The following is a 26,826-nucleotide window of genomic DNA, read 5'->3' as shown; positions in this document are numbered from 1 at the left end:
AGAGGGAAGAAGTAACGAAGGGTTTTGGGGGTTTAGTATGCTGACGTGTGTTGCTACTGTAGCTTTTTGGGTTGAATTTGTTTGGATCAATTTTTCACTCAACCGCGTAGTTTTGTTTACCGATTTTTGTTTCACTCAACCAAGTAGGGTAAAGTGCATCGTCGATGCTTCTTTCCATCTTATTGTTGAAACCTACTTGTATTGGTATTTGTTTGCGTGATGAAGATGGTGTTTATATCTTACCTAAAATCATGAGTATTTCATATATGTGTCCTATAGCGGTGAGGGAGGCTCTTATACTTTGCAATTGATTCATGACATTCAATTTAACAACGTGGATTTTGTGATTGATTCTAAGATTACAACATATGTATTTCATTCTAATCGATATGATGGTATGGAATTCGGTCATCTAATCACAACATGCAGGAATCGCTTCCCATCTTAATTCACAAAATCAAGGGTGAAGTTTAATAGGCAACAACGACAAGCTCATTTACTAGTTCATGCCAATATTTACATTGAAGTACTTGATTGTATTAACTCTCTTATTATTTATGAAATGTTGTAAACATCTTTTCCTTGAAAAAAAAATTATGGATTCACCTCAGACACTTTGAGCACAAAAATTCTTAATTGTTGTTAATTTTGTAATTAAAGTTAATTATTAATAGTTGCATTTAATATAATCAAAATTGTTAGGAGATTTGTTAAATTATGTGTCTCAAAAAATCGAACAAACCAAACCAACATAAACCGTATTAGTTTGGTTTGGTTTTATTTTTTAAAAGTCAAACAAATCATTTTATCATGCTGTTAGGATGACTTTTAACTACAAAACAAAAGTAAATCCATTGTCGGCACGTAGCATAATGAAATAGAGATTTCATTTCATTGTTTAGACTTTTCATGCGATGATGGAGTGATATTTTCATTCCAATGTTTAGAAAATTGACGGAACAGTACAAGTTATTATTACATAAAATGTATTATTATAAAACTTTTATCCCTTCAACAATTTAACCACCAAAACAAGAGATCGCGATACATCATAATTTGACGTTGTCAACTCCCTTTATTGAGGTCTTTGTTTTTTTTGACGTTGTCAACTCCCTTTATTGAGCGCTTTGTTTTTCTCACTTCTTCATCCATTAAACTATTATCAAAGTCCTTCTTAACTCCAAGTCGACCCAACCATTAGGCCGTGTTTTGGGGTTGGACATGTCACTAACATTATTCGTCCATATGTGGTGTGTGTGGCCAGAGTATATTCTATGCACATTTATCATCCATGCAAGAAGCATAGAGCTAGAGCACGTTCCTTATCCATACATGTTTTTTATGCCACTTTTATGGCAGCTTTAATTCCCCTTGTTGATTTGTCTTAGTTTATCACTTCTTACTTCATTCACTTTCTTCATCGACCTTCTTTTTGTGAACTCTAAGATTCTAGCATACATGTTGGATTGATCAATTGATTAATTTGACTAGCATCACTAAGGTTTAACATTTTTGAATAATCGTAATTAATTATTAACAACAACCTTAATTATTACAATTTGTGATATCATTACCAATAATACATTACAACATCTCCCGATAATTTAATTTATTTTTTGACCATGTGTATGTTTGAGAGTTTGCTATAAGGAACTAAGGAGTGATAAAATAACTTAACCTATTTTAAATCTATATGTTGAATTTGAAAAATGTTCATACTATACGTTGCTATATAACAATAATGGTGCTTGCATGATTACGTGGATGTTTTCAACACGTTGTTTGGTCTTAGCACAAACCTATTATTGACTATGTAAGCATTTTATTTTCTTTGAAGTTTTGTTTTAAAGATAAAAATAACTTGTATATTTCCCTCTGATTGTTACATCCTTCATAGTGAAACTCTTACTTTAAGTATTTGTGTTACTTGGAAAATTCACATATAGTAAATATTTATTTTTAGGTAAAGGATTTCCATATGGCTAAGAGTGAGTGTAACGCCCGTCGTAATTATTTAATTATTTTGATGAGTTTTAACATATATTTATACGATTTATATGTGTGATTTATATGATTTATGAATCTAAGTAGTTTACATGATTTATAGGTAAATTGTGTGATTTTCAAGATTGATGTGAAGTATGTGATTTTGTGAAGTTATAATGTTGGTGTGACTTATTTTATTATTAAATAAAATAAGATATGAAAAGTAAAATAAAAATATTAAAAGTGGGGCTGTTTGGTGAGAAGAGTAAGTTTAGAGGTGAGTAGAGTAATACGAAAAGATAAATAGGGCAGACATAAGTTAGAAACACAGTACGTACCTTTTTGGAGAAAAAGAGAGAAAAGTCAGAAGAGAGGAGAACAAGAGGACAGCTGCGATTTTCTGCAATAACCAGGTAAGGGTGAGACTAACTCTCAATATTATTAAGGGTATGATTCTGAAAAATGAATTTAGCATGTTTTAGGATGAGTTTGTGAGATTATGAGAAATTAGGGTTGTGTACTCATGTGGGTAGTTAAGGGTTGTTAATTTATGTTGTTTCTTTAGTTCTTTTGATGATTATATGTCAAGTTCCTACTCTAATTCATTGCTGTAATTACGTATTTGATTTTCGGCTCTGATTGAATCATTAGTGCCTAACTTATGCATAATGATGATGTTTGTACGATGACTTATAGTTTTATGTATCTTTGATTAAATATGTTTAATAAGGGAACGTTAATATTCAACAAAAAGTGGCATGTATATGTTTTAATTTTGAAGATCCTTTCGGTAGAGTCTTAAATCTGTATTTGCTTGTAGAGAGTGAGATACTTTTGATAATTCATAAAACAAACCTGATGATACAAGTAGAATACTAATCCAATCTATTATGTATAAGCTAGCGCATCAATTATTTGATATTCATTGGTCCCTTCATGTTTCGCAACATGTTTTTTTTAGCACTGTTTTTGATTCAAATTGTTTGAATAGAACCCCATGGTATTTTCCAATTAAGAATTAATTCCTTATTGGTGTTTGTATTAGCCTTTGCCCTTTTAAAACTAAAATTGGAGTTACAAGTGTTGCCTTCGTTGGAATGGTTCCTGAAGCACCTTTCTTTAACAACTTTGTATTTATTTAATAAATAACATATGAACTTGAATTAGTCGTTGAAAATTTGAAATAGATTAAGATTGCTTGAGTAATTGAACTAGGCGCTACCTTACTGTACCGGTGGCGAGAATTAAGACCCAAGACTCCCCAAGATGTGAACTATGAAACAATTGTGAAATCTTTTGAGAGGGATCATGTTTTCATTGATGAGGCTGCAATTATTATCACCCAGAATGTGAACCCACTAATCATTCCCCACAATATGTAATTGTAATTAAATAGATGTATATAATAATAGTATAAAATATGTTTATTTATTTATTTAGAATTTATGTGATATTAAATGATGAGAAATAATGAATTATTAGAAGATGTGTATTGATGAGTAAATTTATTTGACGATATTGATGATTTATGTATTGATGTGCCATTTGAAGATGTGTGATTTGAAGATGTGTTATGTAAAGATGTTCTAAATGAAGATGTGTGATTTAAAGATGTGTTATATAGAGATGTGCTATTTGAAGTTGTGAAATTTAAATATGTGTTATTTATGATGCTTATGTTGATGCGATGTTTAAGATGTTGATGTCTATCGTTTGATGTTGTTGACCATTAATGTCATAAAGTTGTAAGTGTCGGTCTAAGTTGTGAAGTCGTAAGAAGTTGTCCAAATTATTGGGATCATATAAGTTGTTTAAGAAGTTCAAGATGTCTAAGTTGTAGGAGTTGAGTCCATTGCATACTCATTAAAGATGGGGGCTTGAGGCCCGGCAGCTTTATGCTCAAACTATGTTGGGGGCTTTAGGCCCGGCAACTTTATGCTCAAATTACGTTGGGGGCTTTAGGTCCGACAGCTTTATGCCCAAACTACGTTGGGGGCTTTAGGCCCGGCAGCCTTTGTGCTCATTAAAGTTGGGGGCTTTAGGCCCGGCAACCTTTGTGCTCACATGTCGAGAGCCTAATTACGCTCATTTACGTTGCTGATTGGTACCACATGCATTTGCATATCAAGAAGTTTCACGATGGTTTAAAGTTGTTAAGTTGATAAGAGTTGTATTGTCAAGTTGAGTCGTGTTGTCGAGTCAAGTGTTAAGTTGAACATGATATTTAATGATGATGATATATGATGATGGTATTTGATTATGTAATGATAATATGCTAAATGATAAATGTTTGATATGTTAATAATGTTTTATGTTGCTAAATGCATTTTAATGAATTACATGCTTAATTTATTGACTGTGAAATCTCACCCCTTCTGCTTGAAAATGTTGTCCTTCGTATGGGTAACTTGCAAGTAATAAAGACTAGAGGCGTACGTGAGTGGACTCCTCACATTTTGTATAGGTGCTCTGATACGTAACGGGATGGGGGCTTGCTTTTACTTTTGTTCCTTACGTGTCTTTATGAACTTTTTATGAATAAATGTCGAACTAAAATTATGAGATTTCAGATGAGGCCTACGTGCCAAGACTTTTAGTATGTTGAACTATTTTCCGCTGCATGATTTTAGATTTTTGATGTTAAATATTGAGAGATAATTCTTATTATCCATTTTATGATTTTCAAGAAGTATGTGACATTCCGTTATGATTTAAAATACTCTGATTTAAATAAAATTTTTAAGTTGGGAAAAACGGGGTGTTACAGTGAGGAAGACATCAATTCCTACGCTGGTTACGTGGGTAAGAATTCTTTTCGGACTTTCATTCTTCATTGTCTTCTACCTCATTTATACTAATCCACATAGGACTGCAAAAATCTGAGTGGATTAAGTTGACCTATGAGGGTGCTTTTTTTCTAAACCTCAACAATTTAAGTTTAAATTTTTGTCATTTCTGTTGGAACAAAATGTGTTTAACAATGAACCTTAAAGAGTTTTGATGATAACAAGGTATTAAAAATTGTAAATTGGACTAGCTAATATTTGTTCAAGTGTACAGGACCATAATTATAAAGTTACATCATCATTGGTTCTAAATGAGCAAATAAAGAGCAAAGGAAACAACAAAAATTTGAAGCTTGGACGCTCCTGAAGGCAACTTGTTACTGAAGAGAAAAAGTGCTCCTGAAGTTAAGTCGCTTCTGAAGTAAGGATAGTGCTCCTGAAGTTAAGTCGCTTCTGAAGTAAGAATAGTGCTCCTGAAGACAAGAAGTCCAGAAGTCATATCATCAGAAGCTGCATCATCAGAAGCTGCAGAAGTCATATCATCAGAAGCTGCCTCATCAGAAGCTATTTCACCAGAAGCTGAATCTCAACTGGATTTGCAAAAGATTCAAGAATTGAAGAATTATCAATGCAAAAGCTGTCTATTGGATTCGAAAACACAAACAAAGGATTAGTGGAGTTTTGCAACGGTCATTTCAAAGGTGTTTGAAGGCTTGTGCTTGCAATTTGGACGAAAGCGTTGACATTGTACTTTGTACGAATTGTACAACCACGTTCTCCACTACTCTGTTTTGTGTCCACGCTACAAGACAAGAAAACAGCTCCAGAATACGGTCTCGCCTGCATATATGTTCCTTTGGATAAGGAATGGATTTCAAATTGGTTCTTCATAGGACAACAACCAAATCAGGCAAAAGATCATTGGTGAAAGATCAAGCTTCAACAACGACTCTTTGGTGTGCTGGCAATTTCACAACGTCTCTTTCACACCTCTATATAAAGGAGTGAAGACCTAGAGATTTGGGAATGCAAGAACGCTGAACGAAAGACTCACAAGATTTTCACAAGTACCAAACCTCTGCTGAAATTGTTCTGCATTCACTTAGAATTTCTGTGTCTCAAAGTCATATCTTAGAAATTCTTAAGTCCATTGAGTCTGTATCTGATTTGTATTGTGAGCACCTCTGATTGTATATCAAGTGTTCAACCTTAAACAATTTTCTGTGTAATTTTGTTTAGTTAGGAAGTCTCTTGCAGTTGTGCTTGAGCAGGAAGTCTCTTGATTGTGTTCTTGAGCAAAGGAAGTCTCTAGCTTGTGTGCTTGAGCAAAGGAAGTCTCTTGCTTGTGTGCTTGAGCATTTGTAATCAGATATTACTCATAGTGAAATCTCCTTGGAAGTGCAAGGGGGACTGGACTACTTCCGGATTGTGGAAGGTACCAGTATAATTGCTTTGTGTCGTTCTTCTTCTCTCTCTCTGTTTTATTCCGCTGCATTTAGATTCTGATTATCACTTCAGAAGCTGTCTCACTTAGCTTCTGATCAGTGTGTTCAGTTTTTAGGAGAAACGAAGAATTTTTCAAAACACAATTCAACCCCCCCTTCTTGTGTTTTTCTCACCTTCAATTGGTATCTAGAGCCTTGGTCTGTTGTGTAACACTTAACCGTGCAACAGTCAAAGATCTGAGAAAAACATGTCTACTCCTCCTCCTACTGGTCCTAGTGATACGAGCTATAAAAATGTCTCACATGATTATAGTGATAGTAAGAAAACCAGCGTTGGAAAAGTTCCAAAGTTCAATGGAGATGCTGAAGAGTTCTCTTGGTGGAAGACCAACTTTTACAGTTACATCATGAGCCTAGATGAAGAATTATGGGATATTCTGGAAGATGGTGTTGGTGATTTAGTCCTTGATGAAGAAGGAGCTGCTGTGGATAGAAAGAAACATACTCCAGAACTGAGGAAACTTTACAAGAAGCATCATATTATCAGAGGAGCTCTTGTCACTGCCATACCCAAAGCAGAGTATATGAAGATGAGTGACAAATCCACTGCTAAAGCTATGTTTGCTTCTCTCTGTTCAAATTATGAAGGGAGCAAGAAGGTCAAAGAAGCAAAGGCTCTCCTGCTTGTACATCAGTATGAGTTATTCAAGATGAAGGATGATGAAACTATTGAGGAGATGTACTCAAGGTTTCAAACCTTAGTTTCTGGGCTACAGATTCTAAAGAAGAGCTATGTTGCTTCTGATCATGTAAGCAAGATACTCAGAAGCTTACCTTCCAGATGGAGACCAAAGGTGACTGCCATTGAGGAAGCTAAAGATTTAAACACTTTAAGTGTAGAAGATCTTGTTGGTTCTCTCAAAGTTCATGAGTTAAGTCTTAATGAACATGAGTCTACTAAAAAGAGTAAATCAATAGCTCTTCCATCCAAAGGCAAGTCATCAAAAGCTCTCAAAGTAGTTGAATCTGAAGAGGAAGAACAGTCAAGTTCAGATTCTGAACCAGATGCTGCTGAAATGGCCATGCTCTCAAATAGACTTCAATATCTGGCAAAGAAGAACAGAAAGTTTCTCTCCAGAAGGGGTAACTCCAGAAGCTCAAAGAAAGAAGATCAGAAGGGATGCTTCAACTGTAAGAAGCCTGGACACTTCATTGCTGAATGCCCTGATCTTCAAAGAGAAAAGTCAAAGGACAAGTCAAAGAGGTCTACATTCAAACCAAGCAAACTCAAGAAGCAGATTAAGCAGAGTTTAATGGCAACCTGGGATGATTTGGGTAGTGAATCTGGATCTGATAAAGAGGAAGCTGATGAAGATGCAAAGGTAGCTGTTGGGTTGGTAGCAACAGCAACTTCAGAAGCTGGATCAGATTCAGACTCAGAAGATGAAAACGAGGTATATTCCAAAATTCCCAGAGATGAACTTGTTGAGTCACTTAAAGAACTTCTTACACATTTTGAAGTAAGAACCAATGAGTTGAAGGATTTAAAAGAAAAATATGCTGATTTGGTACAACAGCAAAAATCAACTCTATTGGATCTGAAAGCTTCTGAACAAGGACTTAGGGGCTTTGACTTCATGTGTAAAACATATGAAGATCAGCTCAGGTTCTTATGTCAGAAGCTACAAGAAAAGTGTAATGAAAAACCTTTAAGTAACCATGAAATTGCTCTTGAAGATTTTATTATATCTGGCATTGACAGAAGCAGAGTAGCTTCTATGATTTATAGCATTTACAAGAACAATGGCAGAGGAATTGGTTTTCCAGAAGTGAAACTTGAGAAAACCAATCTAAAATCTTGTTGTGAATGCATCAAGGAAGGTCTGAAAACATTCTTTGTACCAGAAGGGGCTGAGTTGGAAACTGTTGTTCAATCAGAACCTGAAGCTTCTAGTCCTAAGGCTAAGATTACTTCAAAGTCAAAGAACTCTAAGTCAAAGGCTATGATCAAATCTGATTCCAAGACTTCAAAGGTCAGGATCCTGAAAAGATCAGAACCTATTCCTCAGAGTCTGGTGAAACCAAAATCTGGGGTTCTGAAGTCTAAGTTTCAGAAGAAGACAGTTACTGCTTCTGAAGTACCAAAACCTAAGGTGATGGTTAATCAGAAGCAACCCAACTCACAGCACAAGGTACAAGAAGTGAAGAGTAAAGCCTTAAGTACTAACCTTCTAGGACCCATAGAACAATGGGTACCTAAATCTAAAAATGTCAATGATGCAGGTATGTCTAAGAGCAGTGCCAAAGCAAAGATCATGGTACCTAGACAGTGGTTGCTCAAGACACATGACAGGAGACAAGTCCATGTTCCTCAGCCTAACAATGAAAGAGGGAGGAAATGTGAAATTTGGAGGCAACCAGTCAGGCAAGATCATAGGTACAGGAACTATTGGTAATTCCTCTACCTCAATTAATAATGTATGGTTGGTAGATGGTCTTGAACATAACCTTTTGAGCATTAGTCAATTTTGTGATAATGGTTATGATGTGCTTTTTGAAAAACTCAACTGTACAGTAATCAACAAGGAAGACAAATCCATTGTGTTCAAAGGAAAGAGAGTTGACAATGTCTATAAAATCAATTTTTCTGAACTGGCTGATCAGAAGGTGATGTGCCTACTATCAGTGAATGATAAGAAATGGATGTGGCACAGAAGGTTGGGACATGCTAACTGGAGGTTAATCTCTAAGCTTAGTAAGTTACAACTTGTGAAAGGGCTACCAGACATTGACTATCATTCAGATGCACTCTGTGGTGCATGTCAGAGAGGGAAAATTGTGAAATCATCTTTTAAAACCAAAGACATTGTTTCAACCTCAAGACCTTTAGAATTACTCCATATTGATTTATTTGGACCAGTGAGTACTGCATCCTTATATGGAAGTAAATATGGATTAGTTATTGTTGATGATTACAGCAGATGGACTTGGGTGAAATTCATAAAGAGTAAAGATGTTGCGTGTGATGTATTCAGTAGCTTCTGCACTCAAATTCAATCTGAAAAAGAATCAAAAATTTTGAAAGTCAGAAGTGATCATGGTGGAGAATTTGAAAATGAGCCATTTGAAGCTTTTTGTGAAAAACATGGAATTTTCCATGAATTCTCTTCTCCTAGAACACCACAACAAAATGGGGTTGTAGAGAGAAAGAATAGAACTTTACAAGAAATGGCCAGAACCATGATTCATGAAAACAATTTACCAAAACATTTTTGGGTAGAAGCAGTGAATACAGCATGCTATGTTCAAAACAGGATCTTTATCAGACCTATTTTGGAGAAAACAGCATATGACCTCTTTAAAGGAAGAAAACCCAATATCTCTTACTTTCATCAATTTGGATGTACATGTTACATTCTGAACAACAAGCTCTACCTAAAGAAATTTGATGCCAAGGTCCAAAGAGGAATCTTTTTAGGTTACTCTGAAAGGTCAAAGGCATACAGAGTGTATAATTCAGAAACACTCTGTGTTGAAGAATCTATGCACGTTAAATTTGATGACAAGGAGCTTGACGATAAAACTTCAAAGCAAGGTGAAAGTTTTGCAGAGATACAGGTTCCTGAAGCTACTCCAGAACCTGATCAGATAGCTGAGTCTGAAGATAGTCCAGAAGCTGAACCCACATCAGAAGCGCAAGATGAAACTGCTTCTGATGAAGCACAAGATGGCTCACATCAAGAAGATCCTCCCAGAAACACATTCAAACACAAGTCTTCACATCCTGAGGAGCTAATCATTGGAAACAAAAATAGTCCAAGAAGAACAAGATCACATTTCAGACAAGAAGAGTCAATGATTGGACTAATCTCAATGATTGAACCTACAACAGTTGATGAAGCACTTTCAGATGATGGATGGATCCTAGCTATGCAAGAAGAGTTGAATCAATTTCAAAGAAATGATGTGTGGGATCTGGTACCCAAACCTCAGCACAAGAACATTATTGGAACAAAATGGGTATTCAGAAACAAGCTGAATGAGCAAGGTGAAGTAACAAGAAACAAAGCCAGGCTTGTTGCACAAGGGTATAGTCAACAAGAAGGCATTGATTACACTGAAAAATTTGCTCCAGTTGCAAGATTGGAAGCAATCAGGTTACTTCTTTCCTATGCAGTTAATCATGGCATAATATTATATCAAATGGATGTCAAGAGTGCATTTCTAAATGGTGTCATAGAAGAAGAAGTGTATGTCAAGCAACCTCCTGGATTTGAGGATATTCAATATCCTGACCATGTTTTTAAACTGAAGAAATCACTATATGGCTTGAAACAAGCTCCCAGAGCTTGGTATGATAGACTAAGTAATTTCTTAATCAAGAATGATTTTAAAAGAGGACAGGTTGATACTACACTCTTCAGAAGGACCCTTGGGAAGGATATTCTTGTTGTGCAAATATATGTTGATGATATAATATTTGGTTCTACTAATGCATCTCTTTGCAAGGAATTTTCTGAGTTAATGCAGGATGAATTTGAAATGAGCATGATGGGAGAGCTGAAGTTCTTCCTTGGCATTCAAATCAATCAATTCAAAGATGGAGTCTATGTTCATCAATCAAAGTACACAAAGGAGCTTCTGAAGAAGTTCAAACTTGAAGATTGTAAAGTGATGAACACTTCAATGCACCCTACGTGCAACTTAAGCAAAGAAGATGAAGGAGCTAAAGTAGATCAGAAGCTGTATAGAGGTATGATTGGTTCTTTGTTATACCTCACTGCATCTAAGCCAGATATTTTATTCAGTGTATGCTTGTGTGCAAGATTCCAATCAGATCCTAGAGAATCTCATATGACTGATGTCAAGAGAATCTTCAGGTATTTGAAAGGAACAACTAATCTTGGACTCCTTTATAGGAAATCCTTAGATTATAGGCTAATTGGATTCTGTGATGCTGATTATGCTGGTGATAGGATTGAAAGAAAGTCAACCAGTGGCAATTGTCAATTTCTGGGTGACAATCTTATATCCTGGGCTAGCAAAAGACAAACAACTATTGCTATGTCTACAGCAGAAGCAGAATACATTTCAGCTGCAAGTTGTTGTACACAACTACTCTGGATGAAACATCAGTTGGAAGATTATCAGATAACTGCTAACAGTATTCCCATTTATTGTGATAATACTGCTGCTATTTGTTTGTCAAAAAATCCAATTTTGCATTCAAGAGCTAAGCACATTGAAATCAAACACCATTTTATCAGAGATTATGTTCAAAAAGGAATTTTAGATATACAATTCATTGATACTGAAAATCAATGGGCTGATATATTTACTAAGCCTTTAACTGTTGAAAGATTTGATTTTATAAAGAAAAATTTGAACATGCACTTTGTATCTGATTAAATGCTTGCTTGCTCCTGAATAGGATTTTAGGTTCTGAAGTTAGTTCAGAAGCGGTAGTTCATCAGAAGCTCTTTATTGAGGTTCTGAGGAAAACTCGCTTCTGATGATGACGTCAGCATCTGAAGTCCAGAAGCTGGATTTGTTGCTTCTGAATAGTTGAATTAGTGGAAACGTTGGGAGTTACTTTTTAAAAGTAACTTCTGGCCCACTAACTTGGTAGTTACTCTGTGAACTTCTTACGTGGCCTGTATGTGTTGGTGTATAACTAAAAAGGGCAATGATGATTTTAGCTTTGAAAGTACTTTTCACGCGCCCCCAATTTTGTCATTAATGTTATGTTTGTTTGTCTCTTTTGAATTGCAATCGTTTTACTTTTAACACTTTGTCAATTCAAACACTACTCACTCACAACAAACACATTTGCTCTCAAACTTCTTGCGAAGTAAGCGCATTCTCTCAACCTTAGAACCCTAAAATCTTCATCTTTTTCAAATCTTCATCAATCATCAAAATGGCATCATCAAGCTCAAAAGTTTCAGAATCTACATCAAACATGCAAAGCGTACCAGAATCTGGGTCCGTCTACAAAGAGAAGACTATGGATATTCCATGGAAATCCTTAATCGTCCAAGTAGAATCGCCAGTGGACTTCACTTCACTCAAGAAGTACAAAGTGGACATGGAAGGCTATGTAGAAACTCAGAAACTGTCCGGATACTTCAAGATGCTAAATGGGCCAACATATGTGAACTTGGTCAAAAATTTCTGGTTAAGGGCTGAAATCGTCAATGGAAAGCCTGTGAAGGTAGCAGATAAACAAGCTGGGTCGAAGAAAGGAAAGAAGGAGATTGAGTTGAATCCCACTTCCTTCAGTAGCCTTGAGATAAGGTCTGAAGTGATGGGTATTCCCGTAATCATCACAGAGGAGATAATTGCTAAAGCTTGTAGAATGGATGCAGAAGGAAGGTTTCAAGAAATAGTTAAAAAGGATGATGTCCTGCTGCAAAACTACTACAACACTCTTCTGGGTGGTAACAAAGATGCTAAGCCTTCTGAAATGGAGATTCACAACAGAATGTTGGTGAAATTCAGTAACGATTGCTTCTTTCAAAGAGCAGGTGGGTCTGATCAACCCAACAACCAACAGAAGCTAGCAATTTATTTCATGACCAATCTGGAAAAGATAAACTTCCCAAGATATGTATTGGATCATCTCTGCTAGGCTATTAATGAAGGCACAGTCAAAGGAAGGAAACAAGTGCCCTATGGAAGATTGCTCTCTGAGATCTTTTATCAAGGGAGAGTGCTGGATTTATTGAGAAGAACAAGGGATGCTTCTGATAAATGCTTCGAAGTTTCTACTGCAGAGAAGACTATCAGTAGCAAGACATTGCATTCTATGCACTTATTCAAGACAGCTCCTAAAGATGAGAAGTGGTTGGAGATGACCACAGAAGAATCTGAGATTATCAGGAACTTTCCTTCCATAGTTAAGGAAAGTAATCCTGAACACTTGGCTAGATTAGTAGCTGAGTACGTCTTGGAGGAAGATGCGAGTTCTCAGGAGGAAGCTGCTCTTGCTAAAGGGAAAGGCAAGAAGGCCAAGGCAGTTGCTGTGTCAGAAGCTGCTGTTTCTGATGCACCTAAAGGGAAGAGGGCCAGAACTAGTTCAGAATCTGATGCTGCTCCTACTAAAGGAAAGAGGGCCAGAACTAGTACTGAGTCAGAAGCTGCAGTTACTAAATCTGAAGCTAAACCTGTTTCTATCAAGGATAAAGGAAAGATGCAGAAGGTTGGTGCTGCTTCTATTCCTCAGAAAAGAAGAAAAGGTAAGGCAGATTTGGTAATCACCGAAGAGCAGCTGCAGGAAGCTCTTGAAGAAATAGAGAAAGAAGAGGCTGATCCCAAGCTAAAGAAGAAGAAGGCTCCCCTTCAACTTGTGAGTCCTATGGTTGAGATGACTCCAATAAGGAAAAGGATGGCAGATGAACGTGCTTCTGATCTTATATCAGACAAAAAGGAACTAAAAGCACAATACATTCATCAAAGAGATGAAAAGCTCAAGGCTTTGGGTTTGGAAGACTGTGATAGGTTCTTCAAAGAGAAATTGGCTGAAGTAAGAGCCATTGCTGGTAAGACTACTGAAGACAGCGAGGGAGAAGAAATGATGATTATTATGGAGGATTCTCCAGGAGATGGAACTTCAGAAGTAGTTCCTCAAGCTGCTGGTCCACAGAAGATCTCTTCTGAAGCTGGCCCTGCAGTTCAGGTAATCCAGATTCCAGTCACCTCTACCCCCATTTCACCCCTTTCACCACAAGCAACTGAGCAAGAAGAAGACACTTCTGTCTTAGACAATCTTGCTCTCCACTACTCAGGTGAGTTACCTATAGACAAATCTACCTCAGAAAAGGCCTCTGAAACAACTCCAGAAGTAGCTGCTTCTGCAAATGTTGTTTCAGAAAACCCCATCAACAAACACCTGAACCACATAAACCCACAACACCCCCACAATCACCAATAGCTACCATTGACCCCCAACTCAACACTCAAACATCAACTTCACCACAACAACCACCAACTGAAATTGAACACTCCCCACAACCAACTCCCATGGATATTGACAACTCTCAAGTCAATGTCCAAGACCTAACCGCACACATTGCTTCTGACCAGCCCTCATCTTCAAACACACAAACACACCTTACCATTCCAGTTCCTAACCCTGTTCAAGATCTGGAAATCAGTGATTCTGATCTTGAAACCCTTGAACAACCACCCACAAACATCCTGGAATCTGGATATATGAATGCTGAGCTTCTCACAATCCTTAGTCAAATGCATAATCTGGTGGATCAAAGGATGACAATTGATCTTACCAACGCATATGAAGACTCCTGGGCATCACTTCAGAACCGGGCAACTGAGCTAATTGAAAGCATAAGGGCTAAGTGCATCAGAAGCAAGGAAGCTTCTGTCAGGAAGTTAATGGAGCATCTGAAGCAGAATCTCAGAGTAAGAAGTTCTACACTGCTTCTGGCAAACCAGCCTTTCTTCTCAGAAAAGGACTACTTGACCAGAGAAGCAAGGTTGTGTAAGCTTCTGAAGAAACAGATGGCACAACAGCAGCAAGAGGCTAAGGAAAGGGAACAGGCTCTTCTCCAGAGGCAACAATACCTTGAAGAATTGTTGAAGGCAAAAACTGAAGAAATGGAGAAGATGAAGAAACAACAACAAACCAACCCTTAGTTGCACACCTTAGTGTTATCTTTTGTTTGTTGTTTGTTTTAATTTCTTAGTCCTTGTTTCTGAAACCGTCTTGTTTTACTTTTCTATGCTTCTGAATGCTTAAATGATTCTGACTGCTTAGCTGCTTCTGATTTTTGGATATTCATGTTCATATACTTTGGTCTGATTTATTTAGTTAATTTCTTAAGTATACTCTCTCTTGTTTGAGTTTTTCTTAAATCTTTTTGTCTTTTATGCTTATTTTTATCTCATTTTTTTTGATAATGACAAAAGGGGGAGTATATGTGACAAGTATTTAAAGGCTCTGAGCCCCATTAACATTAATGGCATTTGAAATTTTTGAAAAACTTCTATCATTTTTTTTTACCTTATTGGTATAAGTTATGAACGAAAGAAGGAGTATCAAAATTCAAGTAAAATTAATTGAACCATTCTTCTTATCTATAAGTTAATTCTTTCAATGATTCATTTTTTTAAAGCTCTGATATTTTTATTGTGCGAAAAATGAATTTAATTAACCTGGATAGAACTTAGGGGGAGCTTACAAACCTCACCTTAAAGACTATCAGACTCAGGGGGAGTTTGAGCTTACAAACCTCAGACTCTGATCTTACAAACCTCAGAACCCCAAAGTCAACTTGTTAATTAGATTAACAACAATTGATCAATTTTAAATACTTTTGTTTGTCATCATCAAAAAGGGGGAGATTGTTGGAACAAAATGTGTTTAACAATGAACCTTAAAGAGTTTTGATGATAACAAGGTATTAAAAATTGTAAATTGGACTAGCTAATATTTGTTCAAGTGTACAGGACCATAATTATAAAGTTACATCATCATTGGTTCTGAATGAGCAAATAAAGAGCAAAGGAAACAACAAAAATTTGAAGCTTGGACGCTCCTGAAGGCAACTTGTTACAGAAGAGAAAAAGCGCTCCTGAAGTTAAGTCGCTTCTGAAGTAAGGATAGTGCTCCTGAAGTTAAGTCGCTTCTGAAGTAAGAATAGTGCTCCTGAAGACAAGAAGTCCAGAAGTCATATCATCAGAAGCTGCATCATCAGAAGCTGCAGAAGTCATATCATCAGAAGCTGCCTCATCAGAAGCTATTTCACCAGAAGCTGAATCTCAACTGGATTTGCAAAAGATTCAAGAATTGAAGAATTATCAATGCAAAAACTGTCTATTGGATTCGAAAACACAAACAAAGGATTAGTGGAGTTTTGCAACGGTCATTTCAAAGGTGTTTGAAGGCTTGTGCTTGCAATTTGGACGAAAGCGTTGACATTGTACTTTGTACGAATTGTACAACCACGTTCTCCACTACTCTGTTTTGTGTCCACGCTACAAGACAAGAAAACAGCTCCAGAATACGGTCTCGCCTGCATATATGTTCCTTTGGATAAGGAATGGATTTCAAATTGGTTCTTCATAGGACAACAACCAAATCAGGCAAAAGATCATTGGTGAAAGATCAAGCTTCAACAACGACTCTTTGGTGTGCTGGCAATTTCACAACGTCTCTTTCACACCTCTATATAAAGGAGTGAAGACCTAGAGATTTGGGAATGCAAGAACGCTGAACGAAAGACTCACAAGATTTTCACAAGTACCAAACCTCTGCTGAAATTGTTCTGCATTCACTTAGAGTTTCTGTGTCTCAAAGTCATATCTTAGAAATTCTTAAGTCCATTGAGTCTGTATCTGATTTGTATTGTGAGCACCTCTGATTGTATATCAAGTGTTCAACCTTAAACAATTTTCTGTGTAATTTTGTTTAGTTAGGAAGTCTCTTGCAGTTGTGCTTGAGCAGGAAGTCTCTTGATTGTGTTCTTGAGCAAAGGAAGTCTCTAGCTTGTGTGCTTGAGCAAAGGAAGTCTCTTGGTTGTGTGCTTGAGCATTTGTAATCAGATATTACTCATAGTGAAATCTCCTTGGAAGTGCAAAGGGGACTGGACTACTTCCGGATTGTGGAAGGAACCAGTATAATTGCTTTGTGTCGTTCTTCTTCTCTCTCTGTTTTATTCCGCTGCATTTAGATTCTGATTATCACTTCAGAAGCTGTCTCACTTAGCTTCTGATCAGTGTGTTCAGTTTTTAGGAGAAACGAAGAATTTTTCAAAACACAATTCAACCCCCCCTTCTTGTGTTTTTCTCACCTTCAATTTCATGGTTCGGTGTTATTTTAAATAACTAAAGGTTTCAACGACATATGTATGCTACAACCTCTTGCATCGACATGTTATTGCAGAAGAAATTTTCAGAGACCAGGGTTTTGGAACCAAACATGTATGCCTTTGTAACCTTTGTTATATATATATATATATATATATATATATATATGTAAAATATGCCAGAAGCATATGTCCAATATAATAATTCAAAATATGATCTTGTTTTAGGTTTATGTAGTTGCTGGAGTGGCTACAATCTTAGGTTCTTCATGGACATGTTATTTGGCTCAGGTGAGAAAGATGACGCTTCAAAATCATCTTGGTTATTTTTGAGATCTTCCATTGATCCCAGTAAGCCCCTTCCCCGTCCTTTCATGCTATAAATAATGATAAATCCAATTGCTGCATTGATTCCACGTTACATGGAGATCCCACATGACAAAAAGGCATATATTCTATAAACCTCGAATTGTTGACTATGCTCCTTGCATCCCATTTGCATGGGTGTGGTTATGGTGCATAAGGAGATCCTTATGCACCGTGCATAATTGCTTTCTACACCCAACATAATTGCTTTCTACACCCTAAGTGAAAAGAATTATTTGGGGCCAAGTCCACTCTAAAATCTATTTATTTGTGGGCCTAATAAAGCCCCATATTATAATTTTTTTTCTTAACAATTTATTTATGCAAAATAGCTTATTCGAAATAGTTTATTTATGCAAAACAACTTATTAGAATGATTTTTTAAAAACCGTTTATTCAAAACAACTTATTTATGCAAAACAGCTTATTCCGATTAATTTTAAAAAACAACTTATTCAAAATAGCTTATTTATGCAAAACAGCTTATTCGAAACAACTTATTAGGATCACTTTTTTTAAAACCGCTTATTCAAAACAACTTATTTATGCAAAACAGCTTATTTGTTCAAAACAACTTATTCAAAACAGCTTATTTATACAAAACAGCTTATTCCGATTTCATTTTAAAAAACAACTTATTCAAAACAACTTATTTATGCAAAACAACATATTTATGCAAAACAACTTATTCAAAACAGCTTATTTATGCAAAACAGCTTATTCGAAACAACTTATTTATACAAAATAGCTTATTCGTGCAAAACAACTTATTCAAAACAACTTATTTATACAAAACAGCTTATTTGTGCAAAACAGCTTATTCAAAACAGCTTATTTATACAAATCAACTTATTCCGATTTCGTTTTAAAAAACAACTTATTCAAAACAACTTATTTATGCAAAACAACATATTTATGCAAAACAACTTATTCAAAACAGCTTATTTATGCAAAACAGCTTATTCGAAACAACTTATTTATACAAAATAGCTTATTTGTGCAAAACAACTTATTCAAAACAACTTATTTATACAAAACAGCTTATTTGTGCCAAACAACTTATTTAAAACAGCTTATTTATACAAAACAACTTATTCCGATTTCATTTTAAAAAACAACTTATTCAAAACAACTTATTTATGCAAAACAACATATTTATGCAAAACAACTTATTCAAAACAATTTATTTATGCAAAACAGCTTATTCGAAACAACTTATTTATACAAAATAGCTTATTTGTGCAAAACAGCTTATTCAAAACAACTTATTTATACAAAACAACTTATTTGTGCAACATAGCTTATTCAAAACAACTTATTTATACAAAACAGCTTATTCGAAACAACTTATTTATACAAAATAGCTTATTTGTGCAAAACAGCTTATTCAAAACAACTTATTTATACAAAACAGCTTATTTGTGCAAAACAACTATTTTGCACAAAACAAGTTGTTTTGAATAAGCTTTTTATGAGTTAGAGAGAGAAATGAGTATGGATTATGAGTTTCTTTACTGGAACGTTGTTTAACATGTTATACACTGAAATTATTACTGAAACCATAATTATGGTTTAATGGTTTTGATAATCATGTATGTGAAACCAAGATAATTGTGTAATGGTTTTTAATGAAATTATTATTGTTAGATGGTTTTGAATAATGATTAAGATGTTATACACTGAAATTATTACTGAAACCATAATTATGGTTTAATGGTTTTGATAGTCTTCTATGAGAAGCCAAAATAATTGTCTAATGGTTTTGCTATGGCTATGGTTTTTGTGAGTTGGTTTCAAAACCATTTTGCTGTGGAAATGGTTTCTGTGAGTTGTACTCCAAAACCATTTTGCAGTGAAAATGGTTTCCGTGAGTTGTACTCCAAAACCATTTTGCAGTGAAAATGGTTTCCGTGAGTTAGACTCCAAAACCATTTTGCAGTGAAAATGGTTTCCGTGAGTTAGCTGCATTGATGATAAACAAGTCAAAACTATGCAAATAGCTAAGCATAATAGGATAAGAGAAAACTAGAAAAACAATTAGGCTCTATGCACAATGGAGACAATACAACTGTGTTTAGGCGTTTAGGCTCTGTGCAAGTCCTTCAATATATCAAGTGTACATGAGCTTAAGAACTACGTTTAGGCTCTAATCATGTTATTTGTATTTCTATTACATGAGCTTAAAGAACTCTCCCTATGTGAATCCCAACACCAATACTTTGGCTTGAAACCATGCTTATACAAAACAACAATGCTTTCAAGTAGCAATATTAAAATCAGAAATTTTTTCCACTAGAAACAATATCAATCACAAAGATGTTAGTACATATGTTACCAATGGTCCCTGAGTCTTAGATAGGTCCAATTTGTGTTCATTAAAAGGTCCCTGAGTCTTGGATCCCACTAGAAACTAGCCAATACCAAAACCAAACCAACACCAACAGCAGCAGCTGCTAACACAACAGCAAAACAGTCCTTGCAGCACCCTCGGCTAGCAGCAACAGCTGCTAACAGCAGCAGACTCGTCCGATCCAACCCCGGCAAAAAACTACCTTTTTAAACAATCTTTCAGATTTCAACACTGACATTGATGTTAGTACATGATGCCAATGGATTACCATCATTGGCATGTTATTTCCAAAAATACCATAAACAATGCCAAAAAGCAATAAATTTAGATTAGCTAGAATCAAATTCGGAGAGGGAACTCCTTTGTTCCCTTTTTTGTCTTTAATAGTAGCAGACATGGCAACACAAAACTTGAAGCCAAAAATTTGTTTATAACCCTGCTGCACCATATAGTAATGCAAGTTAACACAACACAATTCAGAAACTCAAACCAAAATTTGGAAACAAATGAACATAGATAGCAAAGCAATTAAGCAACAATACAAGAAAAAATCTAAGTCAATTTTGAAGATCCTTAGTAGTAGTACATCAACTTAATACTGCATGTAACATAATTAGCACATAACAAAAGAGGATGCAGTGTGTTGAATCAAACAGCCACCTCTTTCTTATTCCAACAGCCACCTCTCTAACCTTTCTTTTCCAAATCCAAACCTAACTTCAATCATCTTCTCAATCTATACCCAATTCTATTTCAAAAATAAATCAAAGCAAAAGAGGATAATGCTTGGGAGAGTCGTAACTGGAATATGCAAGCACCACAAATAAAAAATCCAAATAAGAAACATAAGAATAACTCGCCAGAACTCACCAAAATTAACAGTCAAAATTAATAACAAACACAAGGTGTGGGAATCAAAATGGTTCCTGGCATGCTCAAGTTCTCAAAATTTCTCAGTGCAACCTGTAATACAAATCATTCATTAGTTACAAGTAATAACCAACAAGAAGCAATTTTGCTGGTTAGATGCAAAAAGTCCGATTCAAAAAAGAATTAATTAAAAAAAGCAAACAGAGAGAGAGAGAACGAGCGACAGATTCTCGTTTGGATTAGGTGACGGACTCGTCGGAGAAGACAGAGGAATTAGGTGACGGATTCGCCGGATTCGCCGGAGAAGACAGAGGAATTAGGTGACGGATTCACCGGAGAAGACAGAGGAATTAGGTGACGGCGGTGGGGAACGGAGTTGACGGCGGTGGAGGAACGGAAGTGACGGTGATGGGGTGGACGGAGGATGGAGGGTGTGGTGGAGGTGGTCGGTTGAGAGAGGAATGCATAGAGATGAAGGGGTTGCTCTACCACTGGAATGCAGAGAGAGGAATGCAGAGAGAGAGAGAGAGATGAAGGCTAGGATTATTACAAGTGTCCAATAAATCTAATGGTTGGGAAGTCCTTATGCATGGTGCATAAACAAATGCTTATGCACCATAACTTTTGCCCATTTGCATATATGGCAAGAGAATTTAACAGAGGAAGATAACCGAAATAAGTGCTCATGCATTACAATATTAGAAAACAATTCATTCACAACATCTCGACTTCTTGGTAAATTGTTTGAACGAGGTGAAAGTTAAAATGAAAAGTGATGAATAGAAAATAATAAACAATTAGCACTAATAACCTCAAACGAGTGAATTACGGTATAAGCATCAACAACACTAAGAAAACCTTAAACTGAAAGGAAAAAAAAAGTATTTTATGTGCGCTTGCACACACACGCATGCACACACTTACAAAAACACATATAAACATTAAGACTATCTTTTAAATTTTTATATTTATTGTGCATGTAACACTAAAACCTTATAGGCTCCTCATAAAAAAAAAAAAAACCCTTACAGGCATGCTAACAAGTGTCATAAATTATTTATATAGTGACGTCGCTATGTTCAACAAATTTTTAGTACACTAACTTTGTATTACATGCTAAATTAGTTCAAGAAGTAAGATTTATAAACTAATTAGAGTTTGCGTCACTTTGGAAAAATCCAACAGAAAAAATGATTGAAAATGTTACAGTATTTTATTTATACAAATTATTATTTATATTTATGTTAAAAAAACATATTAGTATTTATAATTTAAAATGTTATCCTAATCTGTTTATAACATTTTTTTATAGGTTTATAACATTTATTTGTTTATTATATTGCATATTTTGTTTGTTTATTATGTATGTTATTTTAAAAAGAAAAAACACTTATAGGAATTTCTTAAAGAAAATTTCCCTCGAGAACATGCAAAAATTTGAGTCTTTTATTTGTCATAGCGAATGAGAAAGATATAGTAATATCCAACTAGCTAATTATATAGATTACTATTTTATATGAACGAAAATGTGGTTGCAGTCACCCTTTGGTACAACTATTTCATTGCTTGACAATTGCATTTGAAAACACAGTTAGTCCTCGAGGTGAGTAAGCAGTAACACTTAATGTTGTAGGCGATCGATCATCATTTTTCCATTGTACGTTTCGTGGTTATCGAGACACACTATATGTAGAGAGTGGCTGTCAATTCTACCGTTATTGTGCGATTTTTGGAACGATCAACTTCATCTTCGACCAATCGACTACTTTGATTCAGAACTCCATTATTTATGCGAGGAGGTCGAGTCAAGGAGAAAAGAACGTTGTGAGAGCGTATGGCACACAATATTATCATTAAAAAAGTTGAATAGTTCTTTAGAACTGCGCAATCATGTCAGATGTTGAACTCATACCTTATCAATCAACTGTGAAGGCTTACTTGGCAAGGCCGTGGAGGCCATTTTCAAGGGCAGTATACATCAACAATTATATGGATGATTTTATTCATTGGAGTGGGTACATTATTTGGAACTTAACGAACCCAAACACCAATAACTCTTACTTCGCGGAGTTTGGCTACGCCAGACTTAGGGTCAATGCTACATCAAGAGTGAAATGAGCAAAAGGTCTTATTACCAAAGATGAGGCTACTAATTCACTATTGAATCATGGCTTCAGGGTAGCACTTGGTTGCCTTCTATAAACATTCATTACGACACAAACTTCGCTTAATTAGTTATTACGCGTATTGATATTTCTCTATTTTGCAATTCGACTATAACAATTTATATCTTCATTAGTAGTATATATAATATAATGTGTATTAATCAAATCCTCGTCCCACGTTAGTGGTGTAATAAGTCTTGAAAAAAAGTACATAATTTACGTAAGAATGGCGGCATACAATGCAAACATTTGAATACTACTGTGTTCTTTTTTATAACGACCCGATTTTTTTCGGACGTTAATTAACAAAATTCTTAATGAAAAGATGAATAATTATTATTTTTTAAAATAATAATATTAGTAAACTGAAACTCATCAACTCTAAAATAAACAATAAATAATAATCTTCTCTTTGAATTTCCAAAATAGTAAATTTTACATCAAAAATATATTATTCCTAATAACAAGACACTTGGTCTTTTTCTACCCAAGACTACACCTAGCTGGTCAAAGTTCTGGATGCTTGTGAAAAGTTTTCTCAACAAGGCTAATACCAGTGTCGGATTATATCAAGCCTCCATATGTGCACCACTGTTTTACTTGTGTCTTCTTCTACTAGATCACTTTGCCTCCCAGACTTCACCGTCATGGAGGAAAGACGGATTGACGGTTATCTGTCCAAAAGTAAGGGTCATCTCCAACTAACAAACAAAGTACAAATATGCATGCAGATATAAATTTAAACAAAAGATAACCAAAAATAAATAAATAGTACAAGATACATTCATCAGTTTCTTAATCACCACCCCTAGCCTTAAGTTACAACTTGACTAAAATGCGTTACTCCCTATTGGTCAGTTTATATGCCAATGCTCATGATCCGGATTTCACCTCTAAACGGAGTCAAATGTCCCACCATTGGACAATATACCCCACCATTGGGCAATACCCCCACCATCGGGTAATAACTCCTAAAATTTCGATGTTCAGTACCCCCACCGTTGTGCATTATTTTGAATCACCTAATGCAAATGAATCGTCACTATCCCACCGTTGGGTAATAACTCCTAAAACTCGATGGTCATTGCCCCACCATTTGGCATTTGTCTGAGTCATCTAATGCATGAATGTCTACGTAAATACCCCACCGTTGGGTAGTCTCCTAAAATCAATAGTCTAGTAACCCACCTTTGGATATAGTTTTGAATCACTTACTTAAATTATTCACCCATAAACAAATAGTATTTATGTTAAAACAATACCAAAAAAAATAATACACATAATATTCATGCCAAAACAACACCACCAAGATAATTATCACATCACCAATATATAACACATAGCATTCATTTCAAAACAACAACACTATGATAATTATCATAACACAAATATATACACGCATACACGTACGGAAGCGCATGGAGTGATGCCCTTACCTTCACAACAACAACTTTTAAAATTTCCATGAAGCATTCTTTGTTCCATTACGTCTCTACCTTCACAAAATAATTCACCACTAATTCTTAATGCCAAAACTAACTAACACTTTAACATTCTAGGCTGATGGGTTTGGCAAAATTCAAAAATGTTTTCACTTTAACACGTAAAGGGTTTGGCTAACACTAACATTGATTCTAGAATTATAATTAAGAAAGATAATAATGTAGTTCCCTCTTACTGGGGGATTAACCATGAAATGACTCTTATTTGCTTGTCCCTCCTCTTGTTTCTCCTTCTAAGTTCTATCCCTTTCATTATGTGTTTCTCTCTATTTTCTAAATGTGATATCAATAATGAATAACTGAGAGAGAAAGAGGGAACCGACCTTTATTCATAGAGAGCAACCCCCTGCCAACTTCCTTCCTAAATGAGTGGAACTAAATCATTGAGTGGAAAGTGGTGTGTCATGGTCATATGAATAGAGGGAAGAAATTGTATCTCCTACTTTCCAGTATTGAATGAACATGAACGTGTGCTTTCTAACCAGCGACTAGGACTAGCATAAAACTAGAAACAATCTTATTTTTAAAGTTAACCCGGACACCAACAATTGCCCTAATTTTAACCTAAATTCAATGCTTACTGTATTACCCCTATTTAATTTAATTAATTTAATCAAAATGTTATTTTCAAATTCTTCTAAAATCAAAGAATCGCTCCTATTTTCCTTCAAAAAAGAAGAATCGCTCCTATTCAGTAACAGTTTCCTCCTATTTTGTTTCCAATACAAAAATCGTACAAATTGCTCCTACTTTGTTTGCAAGATAAACATAAAAAAAAAAACAAATCACTTTAACAGATTGTTACTATTTTGTTTGGAAGACAAAAATCGTTTGCTGCTAAACAGATAAACAAAAAAAAAAAAAACAAATCACTCCTATTAACATATTGCTCCTATTTTGTTTGCAAGACAAAAATCCTTTCCAAATAAAATCGACTCCAAACCATCAAAACTCTTTTATTTGTCTTGCAATTTTTAACCCATTTCTTGATTTATAGCTGGAAGAAACATAGAAAGTCTTCTGTCCTATCACTGCCTAACTGGTAAACACTTGAACACATATTCCTAAATAGGTAATTATTTTTTTGTTGCGGTTCATACATAACAAAAATTTCACTTTCCTTCTTATACATAACAAACCTGGGTTGTTTTTTCTGTACGGTTATGGTGGTACGGGGAAGACATTTATTTGGAGGGCTTTGTCAGCTGCTTTGAGGTCTAATGGTGAGATTGTTTTAGCATGTGCATCGAGTGGGATTGTTGCCTTGCTTATACCCGGTGGAAGAACTGCACATTCAAGATTCGGTATCCCTTTTATAATCGACGAATGCTCGATGTATGGAGCTACCCCGAATACACCGTTGGCATCGCTGGTGATTAAGGCTAAACTTATCATATGGGATGAAGCGCCAATGATGCACAAGCATTGTTTCGAAGCACTTGATCGATCCTTGAGAGATGTTCTAAAGACTGTAGATGAAAGAAACAAGGACATACCGTTTGGTGGTAAGGTTGTTGTCTTAGGTGGAGATTTCAGACAGATATTACCAGTCATGCCCAAAGCTACCAGGCCAGAGATTGTCTATGCTTCAATTAACTCATCTAATTTATGGAGGCACTGTGAAGTCCTTACACTTACAAAAAATATGAGGGTTCTAAGCGGCGCATCTGAAGCGGATATTGAAGAGAGGAAGTTGTTTTCTGACTGGGTTTTAAGAGTTGGGGATGGTACAACTGAGGAAATCAATGATATCGACATATCCGTTAAAATCCCGTCTGACTTGCTTATTCCAAGTTCAGGTAATCCTATTGCATCTATTGTTGCAAGCACTTACCCAAATTTGTTAGGAAACATTGGTAAAGTAGAATATTTTCAAAGTAGAGCAATATTGGCACCAAAGAATACAATTGTTGATCAGGTTAATGATTATGTGTTAGACTTGATTCCTGGTGAGGAAAAAACTTATTTGAGTTATGATACACCTTATCATAAAAACCTAGACGGTGACGCAGTGGACGACATCCACACGCCTGAATTTCTCAACACCATTGTTGCGTCCGGATTGCCAAATCATAGGATTCGATTGAAAGTAGGAGTACCTGTGATGTTATTGAGGAACATAGATCAAAATTTGGGCTTATGTAACAATACAAGATTGATTATTACGAAGATGGGTAAATTTGTGCTCGAGGCAGAGGTAATATCTGGATCTAATATAGGTGAAAAGGTGTTTATTCCAAGGTTATCGCTACAACCGTCTGATACGAGAATTCCGTTCAAGTTTAAACGAAGGTAGTTTTCGTTGTCTGTCTCATTTGCAATGACTATTAATAAGAGTCAGGGCCAGTCTTTGAAAAATGTTGGTGTCTATCTATTGTCTCCTGTTTTTTCACATGGACAATTGTACGTCGCAGTATCGAGGGTTACTTCAAGGGATGGTTTAAAGATATTGATCAATGATGAGGACGGCCAAGATACTGATGTGACATCAAACGTGGTCTACATAGAAGTTTTCCGTAATGTGTAG

General features: G+C 35.6%; 1 pseudogene; it reads left to right on the top strand.

Moving 5' to 3' along the window:
* Positions 1 to 17,111: 17,111 nt before the first annotated feature.
* LOC146940566 (uncharacterized) lies at positions 17,112 to 26,826 on the top strand (annotated as a pseudogene).

The sequence above is a fragment of the Medicago sativa genome, chromosome 3, assembly GCF_051527215.1.
Source record: "Medicago sativa cultivar Bolivia chromosome 3, Bolivia_mono, whole genome shotgun sequence".
Taxonomy (NCBI): domain Eukaryota; kingdom Viridiplantae; phylum Streptophyta; class Magnoliopsida; order Fabales; family Fabaceae; genus Medicago; species Medicago sativa.
Note: the sequence above shows the minus strand (reverse complement) of the source record. Positions and strands in the feature narration are given on the sequence as shown.